Raw genomic sequence first — 15360 nt, 5'->3', positions numbered from 1 at the left:
ACAGTACTACCAACTGTCGAAAGCGCTCGCAGATAATATATAGAAGATATAAAGCTTCAAATCCCCTTTTCGTAGAATTTAATATTGAAAATATATATATATATATATATATATATATATATACATATATATATATATATATATATATATATATATATATATATACATATATATATATATATATATATATATATATATATATATATATATACATATATATATATATATATATATATATATATATATATACATATATATATATATATATATATATATATATATATATATATATATATATATATATATATATATATATACATATATATATATATATATATATACATATATATATATATATATATATATATATATATATATATATATATATATATATATATATATATAAATGAGTGAAAATGAGTGAAAAAACAATAAATTGAAGATTTAAATTGACGTAAAAGTTAACATGTATACGGTTTTTTGTGGGTTTGACAAATGTCATACCTTCACATAAATGTCATTTTTCAATGTGTATGATGATTTGATAATTTTTTATTGTATTTATTGTAAAGAAAGAGTTATTTATTGATACATCTTTCATTATTATTATTATGTTTTTGATGTAGTTCTAGTAAATTACTATATATACTGCTGAGATTATCAATGTCAGTTTTCTTATTCATACAATAGAAGACTTATTAATTTCCACCATTTCAAGAAAAAGGCGTTTGGAAATATTTTTTTCTGAGTGTAAAGCTTTGATATTGGAGTAATTTGGTTTATGACCTGTTTCTATAGAGTGTTGAATGCACATGATTTTTTATTGAGCTTTATATCACTTTTATATGAAGTTACTCTATCATTAAGAATTCTAGATGTTATTCCAATATAATTCAAGTTACAATTGTTACAAGGAATGTTATAAATCACATTTGACTTTTTTGTTGTATCAGTTTCATCTTTCAATTTAGTATTCAAATTCTTTATAGTTTTAATATTTTGTTGGCATACTTTGATATTTTGTTCATTATGAAAAAGTTTTATGATATTTGAAGATAAATTTCCAAGGTTAGGTATAGATTTATAAGAAATATTGATAGGTGAACTATTATTACATACATTTCTGTTAATTACATCAGAATTTGTATTACTGCCAGTATTGAAAATTATTTCATCAAGAAGTTTTCTGGGATAAGAATTATCGATCAATATGTCTTTAAGAAGTCTGAGATTTTTTTGCTTGATTACAGATTGGTTTGTCAAACCTACTCAGGAAGATATATCAATTACTATTCCTTTCACAAAAAATCAGTTAAAATTAATTTAATACTGTGTTTAAAAAAAAGTAGTAAAATTAGTACACCCTTCCCTCAAGCAAAAAAATCTCAGACTTCTCAGAGACATATTGATCGATAATTCTTATCCCAGAAAACTTCTTAATAAAATAATTTTCAATACTGGTAAAATTATCATTTTCTTGAGTGGAGCTTAGGGTGTGAAAAATAACTTTCAATCGTTAATATTGGCGTAATCAACATCGTTTGTTCTTTTTGGCGTTTCTCAGGGATGTGTAAAGCAAATGATCCGACGAGAGTTAATACGCGCATTCTAGCGGAAGTTCACAATTTATAGCTCGTGAAGCTGCAGGCCAGTTGAATAATTACTGGTATGATTTAGTGCATGGATGGTCGGTACTTTGTGTCCTATCTTCGCTCTTGTTGCACATGGTGACTACGAACATCGAGTAGTCAAGCGGAAAGTCCAACGACAATTTTGATTAAGTGGTTATTCTCATTAGAAATTACCATTCTGAAGTTAACCCGATAGATAATTTGTTGAAAGCACTGAGAAAGCACTTCAGAGATTCCAGGGAATTCGAAAAATTTATCATTGATATCCTGCGATGAATATTTGTCATATTATGATCGTAATGTGACTAATGACTTGAGAATTTCGTCTTCACAAATGAGTAATGAATGTCTTTATGATTTTCGATCTTAAGTAATGAAGACTTTTCAATGAGTGAAAGTATAAAAAAACTTAAGAAACGAAAATTTGGGTTTTCAGAAGTAAAAGTGTGGGAAATCTAAAAAACACAAACAATTTTTTCATACTTTCAATGCTAGAATGGGAAGTGGAAAAGTGAGCAGCCGTCATGTCACTTTTGTTTGAAGGTGATTGACAATGTTTCATGATAAATTTCACTAATTTGGACTTCCATTGTCTACTATATAAAATTATTTGAAATCCCTGAAACAACTAAAAAAGAAGAATTAAAAATGAATAGATGAAAATAACAATTATATTAAGCAAAAAAAAACCTGAAATGAAATAATAGTGACATAAAATACAAGTAAAATAGAACAAATGAACAACCAGAGAGAGGAACATTGGTTTAGGAGAAAATTCAAGGAAGCCGCTTACATGTTGTCCAACAACGTATTCAGCCAAGCCAGCGTAGAAATACGCAACATATGGAAACCCATCATCAAGCGAAAAATGGCCAACTCCCGCCAAACGGTCATCTCCCACCGAACCAGTGAAGCGGAAAATGGAAAGCGGGAATGAGTGAAAGTGCTCGAACGACCTATAAATAGTCATCTCTCGGAGGAATCAGTCCAGTCATCACCCGAAGACGATTGTAGATACTAACAATCGAAACGTCGTGAACTAACGTGACTTCGAATCTCTCAACTTTTTATTTATATTTTCTTCTTTCATTCCTTTATTTTATTTATTTTTGTTCAATTGTTCTATTTTATTTGTATTTTATCTCACTATTATTTCATTTCAGGTTCTTTTTGCTAAATATAATTGTTATTTTCATCTATTCATTTTTAATTCTTATTTTTTAGTTGTTTCAGGGATTTCAAATCATTTTATATAGTAGACAATGGAAGTTCGAATTAGTGAAATTCAGTCATGTCACTCAATTAATAGAATCAATATCAATCTTACTTCGAATAAAACATTTTTCCCGAGAAAAGAATCTGGTCGTAGTTGGATAGTTTACGTGAAAAACTGGACATCTACTGAAAGTTTCAGTCAAAACTTCATCTATTGAAATGATGTCCAGAGACACAATTCTATCTGCAACAAATTTATTCATCATAATTTATGGTTCGTGTGACACGTACAACTGCACTATTGAATATTGATCCGACTTTTCAGAACGGAAAAGTAAAATTCTCACAGGAGAAACTCTACAATACCGGATCAACATGATGTACAATGTGAAAACAAATTTGTCTGAAGGTGATTGACAATGTGTCATGATGAATTTCATCAGTTTGGATTTCTGTTTGAGAATCTGTTTTTCCGTTAATCAGCGGAATAGAAAATAGAAGTTTGGACTTCCATTCTCTAATCTACTATATAAAAATGGATGTTTGTTGGTTGGTTGGTTAGTGATAAACTTGTACATCCCTCAACCGCTCGTGCTGAAACTTGACGTGTATAAGTGATTTTTTATAGAGAAGGTTTTTAGGCTATCAATTTTTCTATAACTGGCCACTAGACGGCGCTGTAGAACAATTTTTTGAAAGCACTGTTCTATAACGCTGCGCACGCCTGAGTTCGTTGATTCTGATTCTGTGAAAACATTGGAACAGCAGCGATACAGCAAAATAGTACTAGTCTAATATATAAAAATGGATGTTCGTTGGTTGGTTGGTTGGTTCGTAAGTGATAAACTTCTATACATCGCTCAATCGATCGTGATGAAACTTGACATGCATAGGTAATTTTTCATAGAGAAGGTTTTTAGGCTCTCAATTTTTCTGTGACTCGCTACTAGATGGCGCTGTAGAACAATTTTTTGAAAGCACTGTTCTATAACGCTGAGCACGCCTAAATTCGTTGATTCTGATTCTGTCAAAACATTGGAACAGCAGCGATACAGCAACATAGTACTAGTATTATTTGAAATGGTTTGAAATACCTGAAAAAACCAATACAAATTAAAAATTAAAAAAAATGGCTGAAAATAACAATTAGGTATAATAAGCAAAAAAAACCCGGAAATGAAATTACAGTGAGATAAAATACAAATAAAAAATAGAACAATTGAACAATAAATAAAAAAACTATGAGATTCCAAGCCAAGTTACATCACGATGTTTCGATTAGTAGTATCCACAATCGTCTTCGGGTGATGACCCAGTCATGTAGTGTGTAATAAGAGAGGAGTTTTCAATATTCCAATCGAGGCACCAGCCACGGTAGGTAGGTAGGTAGGTAGGTCTAAAGTGAGTGGGTCTATTCGACCCTCCACCGCAACCCACAAGGATTTATTGTGGCTCACACCTATTCACATTCAGCCATATAAACCCAACTTCTTAACGAAGCCGATTAGTTTGTGTGGTGAGTGGTCTTTCAGGTCAGATGGTGAGAGTACGGATCTGTCGGACTCAGAGAACCTGATTTGGTCCCCAGCGGGGCAGGCACAAAGTATATGCTCTGCTGTTTGATCATTTTCCAGACAGATGCGAAACACACTGTCTTGCGACAGTCCAAGTCTCTGCATATGATGATTCAAATGACAGTGACCTAAAGAAGGCCTGTTAGACATCGTAGTTCATCCCTACTGTAGTCCAACAACTGTTTGTAATCAAGCTTCGAAGGGTAAATAAACGCCTTGCAGTGAGCCAATCTTGGAAGTTCTGCTAGAAGTCCATGAATCTTCTTGCCATCCAGGTGTTCAGTGTTTGTTTGGCAAAGCCCAAAGCGATGTCAATGACAGGTTCTGGTCCAATGAAGCCGCTTGCAGCACCTTCCTTTGCAAGAGAGTCAGCAGCTTTATTGCCTTCCTGGCCAGTATAGCCAGGAATCCGGACCAGAGACAATCTGTTATTCTATCGAAGAGAGTCGTTTTCGGCAGTTTGCTACCAATTTAGACGTTGCTCGGTAGAAGCCAAGAGCTTTCAACGCCGCATGACTGTCCGAAAATATTTTTATTGACTTGTGAGTGAGCTTGAATTTACCCAATCTCTCCGCACACAATTCCATAGCGTAAATTTCCGCTTGAAATACAGTCGCATAAGTTCCTAGGCAGGTAGATAACTGTGTCCTGGGTCTGCGACTGAAAACACCTGCACCAGAACCGGAAGGTGTTTTTGATTCATCTGTGAACCAACAATTATCTGCTCTCAATATTTCCTTCACCCGGAGGATTCAGTCCTCTCTACTCAGGAACATTATTTTATAAGGCAGTTCGTAGTTGATAGTTGGAGGCATAAAGTCAGAGGTCATTTCCAGAATGCTGTGATTTCTAATGTCAAGCAACAGTCTGTTGCACTCTGCATTGAATTGATTTGTGCAATTGGAAATATGCACAAGTCTTTATGCAGTCCATTTAGCTTCTCTTTCCAGAAAAATGTGGAGAGGAGGTAGATCTAGAAGGATCTCCATGGCCGCTGATGGTATGGCACCACTGATAGCCAGACAAGCCTGTCTCAGTAATCAGAGACAGGCTTGCAATCATCACATGAATCCAATGGATTTGTTTGAGACCTAAACCCTAAGTTTTACCACAAATCCTTCGACATGTCCATAGAGACAGTCTGGCTTTGTGTAAAACTTTTTCCAAGTGAGCGTTCCAGGTGAGTCTTTTATCAAGGACAATGCCAGGATATTTCACCTCCGTTCCAAATGGAATGACCACACCATTGTGTCATTAAGTCAGAGGCTATTTCCAGAATGCTGTGACTTCCAATGTCAACCAACAGTCTGTTGCACTCTGCATTGAATTGATTTGTGCAATTGGCAATGTGCATAAGTCTGTATGCAGTCCACCTAGCCTCTCTTTAATATTACTGGAGTTTTTTATCAACACCAAGTCGTTATTTTCAACACCTCGACACGTGTTTCGATCACCAAGTGATCATCTTCAAAGAGGAAGATTAAACTGGAAACTAACGCGAAGCTAACGCTATTTGTGCTATATAGATATCCCATACAGGTAAACCATCCAGGTGTACCACCCATACAGGTATACCAACCTAAATTAATTTTACAATTTTGCCTTATCCATTATTTCACAATATATGTTTAACTGTTATAGCTGTATATAAAACAATTTTCAGCTATATAAAAATCAATTTCACAATATTGCCTATCTAAATTTATTTTTGCAATGTGTCCTCATGTAGTAATCAATAAACTCAACAATATTATTTCAACAAGTTATATAAGTCCGTCATCGTTATTCATAATATCATTGTGTTTACTTATTTCTACACTCTCATAGGCATCTAGTTGCCTGTTGTTGTTAACTTGTCTAACTAATCTTAATGAACTGAAGTCTATGGAATGGTTTTGTAGCAAAATATGATGGGCGACTGCTGACTTTTCAGGTCTTCCATATTTTAAGTGTGCTATGTGTTTCTTATATCTTACTTCAATAGATATTTTTGTCTGTCCATAATATTTTGCATCGCAGTCCTTACATTCAATTCCGTAAATTCCAGACTTTTCCGAACTCTCGACTTTGTCTTTTGGACTTCCCAAAAGGCTCTGTATTGTATGACTTGTTTTAAAAACCACCTTCATACCTAGTTCCTTGAAAATCTTTCCAAACAGTGCATCATAAGTAGCCTCTTTCCAGAAAAATGTGGAGAGGAGGTAAATCTAGAAGGATCTCCATGGCCGCTGACGGTGTGGTACTGATGGCACCACTGATAGCCAGACGAGCCTATCTCTGTGAGCCAGCGAGCTTCGCTTGGGCCGTTTTCTGTAAAGCCTTCGGCCACCAAGCAATTACACAATAAGTGATCATTGGTCTGACAATCATCACATAAATCCAATGGATTTACACATCAAAGTTTTACCACAAATCCTTCGACATGTCCATAGAGACAGTCTGGCTTTGTGTAAAACTTTTTTCAAGTGAGCGTTCCAGGTGAGTCTTTTATCGAGGACAATGCCAAGATATTTCACCTCCGTTCCAAATGGACTGACCACACCATTGAGGGAAATTGGCGTTAGATCGTACAATTTTTCTTCTCTTGGTGAAGGGGATTAACACAGTTTTGCTGGGGTTGACATACATCTGCTCCCTCAGGCACCAACTGTGAACAACGTCCAACGCGCTCTGAAGAATATTATAAGCTACCCTTCCCGACGTAGACCTTGCCAGGATGACTAGGTCATCTGCATAAGCTTGCAGATCAACTTTTCTTCTGTTGATGGCATCAAGCAGACTATCCACCAGGAGCGACCACAGAAAGGGAGATAGTATCCCACCTTGAGGGCAGCCCCTGGTGACCCTGAACCTGAAAATGTAGCGTGTATGAAATAAAGTGTCCTTTGCATCACTGTTTTCGATACCGGTGTATTTTTCGAGGCAGAAATTTCGCATTTGAGTTTGTTTCATATTGCAGATGTGCAATAAAAAAAGATTTTTTAAGTATTCCAACTGAGGCGCCAGCCGAGGTATATGAGCCCGTTCATAAAACAAAATTATATTTTCATCACTGTTTCTCCTTGACCTTGAATTTCCGGCGGGTGAATTTATATTTAGTATAGGCATTGCACCCGTGCCGAGCCGGGACGGTCGCTAGTATCATATATAAATTGTTGGTAATGAAGGTGAGTTTGATTTGAATAATTGTTGTGTTATCTTCGTGAAGTTATGAGAATCAGTGATATGTTAGAAAGAAGCGTTTTATCGCTGTAAAACTCTGCTTTGGTGGCCTAGCCTTTAATTTTTTCGTCATTATATCTATTTGAGAGAAATCAAGTCATCACACTCACCATCCATTTGATGACTTCACAAATCAGCGTCGTGGTCGGGATTACGAGAATCTGTAAAAATTAAAATGATTAGTATAAATAGAGGAAAAAAATGATAACTAAAAAACAATTCAATCCGTTTCAACGAAATCATTGGGATTCACCAAAAATATGCTCGGCCTACCTGCCCGAATTTTGTTCTCTTCAATAGTGAATCCGGCCGTTGAAGCCTATGTTCTTATATGAATGAAATTGTCGTTATTGCAGTGACAATACACTATGAATATTTGAATTGAAGGGGTTATATTTTTAAGAGTGATTAATTTTTAGGACAGAAAGTTTTCGGCTTCCTACTACTCAATCTTGATGGAAAAAACGGATGAGGGAATCTTTCAAAGAAAGGAAGGAAGTAATCAATTTGAAAATAAGTAACTCTATACATGGATGTGTAGATCATGCAAAGAAGTAAATTTTGGACACAAACTGGAAGACAGTCCTCCTGAAACAGCTACTTTCATATAAACATTGAATTACACGGAAGAAAAAAAATTCTTTCGAAACAAATACTTCTATATGAATACTGAATTTTACAGAAGATACTTTTCTCTACTCAGTTTGTAATTCAAATATTCGTTGTGGAATAAAAATCAAATATCATTCATATGAGTTCTACTTTAAATGAATGATAAAAAATTGCACTTACATGGAACACTGTCATCCTCAGTGGTATACATCTATGTTTCGCCTTAAGACACTTGACCCAAGGCTCTTCAGTACCAAATTGGATAACATTATAGAAAATACACACAATTCATTCATAAATTACGATTTTTAATGTCACGGAATAAGCTTGATCTGCTTATGTCATCGATGACATCGTGATGATATTTATTCACCTATTTGATTCAATCCCATCTGGAAGAAATTTTATTTAAATTGAAGGGGTTATATTTTTAGGAGTGATTGATTTTTGTAAAAGAAAGTTTTTGGCTTTCTACTACTCCATCTTGATACAAAAAAAGGATGAGGGAGTCTTCCAAAGAAAGGAAGTAATCAATTTGAAAATAAGTAACTCTATACATGGATGTGTAGATCATGCAAAGAAGTAAATTTCAGACACAAACTGAAAAAAAGTCCTCCTGAAACAGCTACTTTCATATAAACATTGAATTACTCGAAAGAAAAAAAATTCATCCTCAGTGGTATACATCTATGTTTCGCCTTAAGACACTTGACCCAAGGCTCTTCAGTACCAAATTGGATAACATTATAGAAAATACACACACTTCATTCATGAATTACGATTTTTAATGTCACAGAATAAGCTTGATCTGCTTATGTCATCGATGGCATCGTAATGACATCATTCACCTATTTGATTTAATCCCAGCCAAGAGGAATTTTATTTGAATTGAAGTGTTTATATTTTTAGTTGTGATTAGTTTTTGGGAAAGAAAGTTTTTGGCTTTCTACTACTCCATCTTGATACAAAAAAAGGATGAGGGAATCTTCCAAAGAAAGGAAGGAAGTAATCAATTTGAAAATAAGTAACTCTATACATGGATATGTAGATCATGCAAAGAAGTAACTTTCAAACACGAACTGGAAGAAAGTCCTCCTGAAACAGCTACTTTCATATAAACATTGAATGACACGAAAGAAAAAAATTCTTTCGAAACAAATACTTCTATATGAACACTGAATTATACAGAAGATACTTTTCTCTACTCAGTTTGTATTTGAAATATTCGTTGTGGAATAAAAATCAGATATCATTCACTTGAGTTCTACTTTAAATGAATGGTAACAAATTGCACATGGAACACTGTCATCCTCACTGGTATACATCGATGTTTCGTCTTAAGACACTTCCAAAGATATTCAGTACCAAATTGGATAACATTATAGAAAATATACACAATTCATTCATGAATTACGATTTTTAATGTCACGGAATAAGCTTGATCTGCTTATGTCATCGATGACATCGTAATGACATTCATTCACCTATTTGATTTAATCCCAGCCAAGAGGAATTTTATTTGAATTGAAGGGGTTATATTTTTAGGAGAGATTAATTTTTGGGAAAGAAAGTTTTTGGCTTTTTACTACTGCATCTTGATACAAAAAAAGGATGAGGGAATCTTCCAAAGAAAGGGAGGAAGTAATCAATTTAAAAATAAGTAACTCTATACATGGATGTGTAGATCATGCAAAGAAGTAAATTTCAGACACAAACTGAAAGAACGTTCTCCTGAAACAGCTACTTTCATGTAAACGTTGAATTACACGAAAGAAAAAAAAATTCTTTCGAAACAAATACTTCTATATGAACACTGAATTATACAGAAGATACTTTTCCCTACTCAGTTTGTATTTCAAACATTCGTTGTGGAATAAAAATCAGATATCATTCACATGAGTTCTACTTTAAATGAATGGTAACAAATTGCACTTACATGGAACACTGTCATCCTCCATCGATGTTTCGCCTTGAGACACTTGCCCCAAGGCTCTTCAGTACCAAATTGGATAACATTATAGAAAGGTACTGAAGAGCCTTGGGGCAAGTGTCTTAATGCGAAACATCGATGTATACCAGTGAGGATGACAGTGTTCCATGTAAGTGCAATTCGTTACCATTCATTTAAAGTAGAACTCATGTGAATGATTCTGATTTTTATTCCACAACGAATGTTTGAAATACAAACCGAGTGGAGAAAAGTATCTTCTGTATATTTCAGTGTTCATATAGAAGTATTTGTTTCGAAAGATTTTTTTTCCATGTAATTCAATGTTTTCATGAAAGTAGCTGTTTCAGGAGGACTTTCTTTCAGTTCGTGTCTGGAAGTTACTTCTTTGCATGATCTACACATCCATGTATAGAGTTACCTATTTTCAAATTGATTAGTTCCTTCCTTTCTTTGGAAGATTTTCTCATCCTTTTTTTTATCATGATGGAGTAGTAGAAAGCCAAAAACTTTCTTTCCCAAAAACTATGTATATATACTAAACAGTTTTTTTAGCTGTTCCCGCTATTGCTATCTTGGAAATTGTAAGAGTTACAAGATTGGTAGAATAAGACAAAAGTTGCCTGTTTGTGAAAAAAATGAAAATGTATCTTCACATCGCATTTATCAATATCCTTTTTGAAGATATCAGCAACAAACTAAAATTGACTGATTTCGCAATGAAATTTCTTGTGTTTTTCATGTATGAATCGTTTCTAAATAAGAAGTTTCAGATTTTGGATTCCGTGACAACCTTTTTTTTACCAGCCAGTTTTTTCATCAATTTCAGTTGCCACTTTCATGACGGAAAATCGAAAAATCAATAGCAGAGTCAGGTCATTCTGATCCTTGTCAGATGATATGTGTCAAAAGTAGAGACCAATATTCTTCTAGAACTCCAAGAGGAAATTTACAGGGTGATATGAATACCAATGCATTTTCATGTACGTATCCAAGGGTTTCCATAGAAACCACTGCAGAAACGGCCATGTATGAAATACATCTATGACAAAGATGTCATCAAACCTTGATCACTGAATTTTTTTTCCCAATAAAACTCAGATTTTCCATTGACTTCACATGAAGTTACGATGGAAAAAAATCGTATCGGAAAAAAAAAGTTACAAACCAATAGAAAGAAAAAAAATCATCTGGCTAAAACAGCAGAAATAGACATTCAACTTTTATAAAAATCATTTATTATTCAGTACTTGTGCCTATATCACACCAAAATCTTGATAAAATGTAGAAGCATTCACATCTACTTGCAAATTTCTAAAAGATATATATGCACTTAATATATGCCTCGTGTTCTAAATACTAAAAACTATATTAGTCTCCATTTTTTAAGACATCTCTGACGGGGGTGATGCATGGTTGAATTTGTTATTTTATATTCAGTAGCTAATGAAATTGAGGAAAATAAATGAATATCAGTACTCGGTCAGGAGCCAATGAAGTTGCTCTGTGAAGTTTTTATGGATTTCCATCGTCACCAAACTTTCGTCCAATTCAACCAAACTTCTACATCTCACCATTTCCGATATACCAATAGTGGCATTAGCTGAAAGCACGTTCTTTAGATATCAACACGGCGTTGATCTGTACCTAAAATATTTGGAATGGATAATGACCCTCTAATCACTAACGGGATAGAAAGTCAGGTTGATACGGATGATAATTAACTTTTACAGGAAAGTCTCCAGCATTTTCAGAAAAACAGTGCCTCACATTATTCCTGTCTCACAGTAGTTGACGAGAGATTTTCTAATAAATCGAGATGAACTTCTTCATGTCAACTGGCAAGATTGGCAACAGTGAGTGAGTTTTCAGGTGGCGACTTGACATATCAGTGATAGTTATATCACTGGCAACCAACATCTGAGAATGAGACCAGCAAACTAGTCAATGGGCATGTTTCATAATTTTTGGTTTATAGTTCACTTGATAGAAATTTCAAATTGAAAAACAGTAACGTAGTTTTCTCGTAATTGATTATTAAAAATCGAATGTGGTAGACCTATGACATCACTGGCCTATTTCCGCTTCTTGTTCGATTGACCAATATGAACAGTAGAAATAATCAACATTTCCAAATCGTATCTTAATTTACGAAGCCTATAATTATAAATTTGATTATGGAAGTGGATATGATCATGTTAACGTTTCAGTTAATGAAAAATTCTCCACACGGAATAAAATGTACAGCAAAATCATGTCTGGAAATGAGTTCTTTATCTAAAATCAGTACACAAAGTCGAAAGATCATAAAATATTTACCTAAACTATGATTTTATGCCATATTTAATAATATACAGTTATGAAAATCAAAGAATATAGCAAACTGGATTGGAGAATCATTTCAAATATTCGTTTTATTCTACAATCCTCTATTTGTACAACTGCAATTTATTATAAAAAAATAACGATTCCTACATACATTCCTCTTTCTAATATTGCTACTAAGTTCAAGCGTCATAGGCTCTCTTGGGTAATATGTTAAATCTTCCAAAACTTGAGAGGAAGGTTGAATGAGGTCAAGTATAGACAGAATTGATTGTACTCGAACTGTTCTAACAAAATCTTTTGAGTTAATATCAATAATCATATTATGATAAACTTTTATGAAGTAAAATGAAAAGCATTGGCTTTTTTTGCAAAAATATTAATTCATTTTGTTTCATATTTTCAGAAACAGTATCGATTTCAGATAATACTTTATGTGGAGAATACTTGAAGTTGAAATTGAAAACTGTGTCATCAAATTCAATATTTTCGTTCTCCTTTCATTTATAGTCACTTTCTAAATGATTTCTATGAAGTCTTGGAAGAGTAGAAGGATTGTAATTCTTTCTATCCAATACTTTGACCGATTCTTATTCTCATCATTTTATCCTTTGGGAACCTAAACTCATTATATGAAATCCCGTGTTAGGAATCACACGTTGAAAGATGAGACCTCGTTAATCCTTAGCTCGCATAAGTTTCGACTTCTGAGGGTTATCGTTCGTAGGGGTGCGACAGCTGGTTTAAACAGATTTTTTTAACGTTTGTTTGAAGGTGATTGTCAATGTTTCATGATGAATTTCACTAGTTCGGACTTCCATTGTCTCTTATATAAAATGTTTCGAAATCCCTGAAACAACTAAAAAAGAAGAATTAAAAATATAATTATATTAATTATTATATTAATATAATTGTTATTTTCAGCTATTCATTTTCAATTCTTCTTTTTTAGTTGCTTCAGGGATTTCAAAACATTTTATATAGTAGACAATGAAAGTCCGAACTAGTGAAATTCAGATTTTTTTTAAACCCACCTATAAACCAATGCGCTTTCTGTTTTCTTGTGCCTTTACGCATAATTGAATTCAGCACAAGAATGCACCATATTAATATTCAAATACATCTCTAAAACACTTTTGAAACACACACAAACTAAACTCGATGAAAAAACGAATAGTTCCCATGCGAGCTGTCAGCAGAAAAAGTTGAAACTCAATGTTGCAAAAACAAGCAGAATGGATCCGATATGAGTACATCTTCAATGCCGAATGAACCAATAAATTGTGATATGGGTACTCTATTTTCCTGAGAAAATGAACGATCAATTGGAATTTTCTGTGATTATTCATTCTTGTTTTTTGAATATAAAGCCAGCAAACAAATAAATATACAATAATATTGGCCTTGATAACTGATATAGTACAAGTTATATCTAAACATGATTCTGAATATAATTTAACGAGCTGTATTTTCAAATGCTTTTCGAATGCTCATGAACCCTAATAAGATAAATCAATTATGTATTCACACCACTCATCAAAAATAAGAAATTTAACGTTACTGGTATATCAGTCATATTGTCATCCATTCAGCCAGCGCCCTCTGTAGTGTATGCTGGTTTGTATATTAGTTTTCTTAAAGTTGACTCCCACAACTCACCAAGAGTCGATTTTGAAATGATCGATACATTTTACTTGAAAAATTTGCAATACTTTGGTACCAAAATGAAGAATGAAAAATTGAAACGGTCGGTGTTATATTTAGTAGGTCCCTTTTATTTATTATTTTATTTATGACATTCATTTCAGACTTTGTCTTTTATCGAAGGATGGAAAGTTTTGTTCTAATTTTTATTTTAGCTCGGCCAACTGAAGAAAATCATAGGTCTCTTGGAGTTTTGTTTTTTGGAACGCTGAAAAGCTTTTTGTCTGATATATGGATGATCTGTTTTTACAACTAGGTATAAAACATATTTCAACCATTTTGGTGGTAAAAATGGTAAAATTCAATTCAAAAATAACCTGAAAAAATATTTTTCGGAATTTAAACTACCGGAATATGCAGCAAAATAGGCACCCGCCGAGACCTACCTTTTACAAAAAAAAAACATTCTTTAATTAGATAATTGTAACAGTTTATTCAAACCGAGTTGACAACAATAACAACAAAAATGGCGTCTGTCAAATTGGAACCTCAGATCTGTGATTGGATATTCAAAACCAATACATTTGGCAACTCCGCTCCAAACACGATCAATTTTATTGGTCAACAGACACGCAGCCTATTTAAATTCTTGCTTTACGAATTGTTCTTTTTTCTGCAAATATAAAGAGATCTTCGGACCGATTAGGCTTGATAAGTATAATATACCCCTAACTTGATCAGTCTATAAGCAAACCAGTATCATTTCCCATAGCATGAAACAAGCCCATTTCGCATGGAGTTTTCAAAAATTTTAGGGAGGAATTCGAAAACACACTTTGTTATTGAACAATATTCTCGATGAAAATTCATGAGTCATATGTGGTTCCGTTACGTTTCATCAATTGCATTTCATTCTTGTGAATGGATAGAAATCGGTATCCCCCGTAAAAAATTGAAAGAGTCCAGGACGAAAATATCTCTTGAAACTGTCCTTATCCACTTCAGGAATTTAGACGGCTCTAATCTGATGTAGAACGTTAGAATTCCATTTTATTATTTGAATACTTCACTAATCTTGCCTACTCGAGATTATTTCTTTTGGTTTTATTGGAGTAATAATACGTTCAATCAATGGCACAACCCACATCGTAATATCTATGATGGAGTATTCGTATACTTGTCATAGCAT

General features: G+C 33.6%; 1 long non-coding RNA gene across 2 annotated transcripts in view; it reads right to left on the bottom strand.

The window, feature by feature from the left end:
* The window catches only part of LOC141486556 (uncharacterized), a 368992-nt gene that overhangs the window by 163187 nt on the left and 190445 nt on the right, over nucleotides 1-15360 (bottom strand). For both annotated transcript variants that reach the window (XR_012467920.1, XR_012467919.1), the window contains exon 3: nucleotides 7753-7803. This is a non-coding gene — a long non-coding RNA (uncharacterized lncRNA). The remainder of the gene's footprint in view (nucleotides 1-7752; nucleotides 7804-15360) is intronic.

This window comes from Leptinotarsa decemlineata, unplaced genomic scaffold, assembly GCF_025532065.1.
Source record: "Leptinotarsa decemlineata unplaced genomic scaffold, Ldec_3_MD MMD2_tig00026358_RagTag_RagTag, whole genome shotgun sequence".
NCBI lineage: Eukaryota > Metazoa > Arthropoda > Insecta > Coleoptera > Chrysomelidae > Leptinotarsa > Leptinotarsa decemlineata.
Note: the sequence above shows the minus strand (reverse complement) of the source record. Positions and strands in the feature narration are given on the sequence as shown.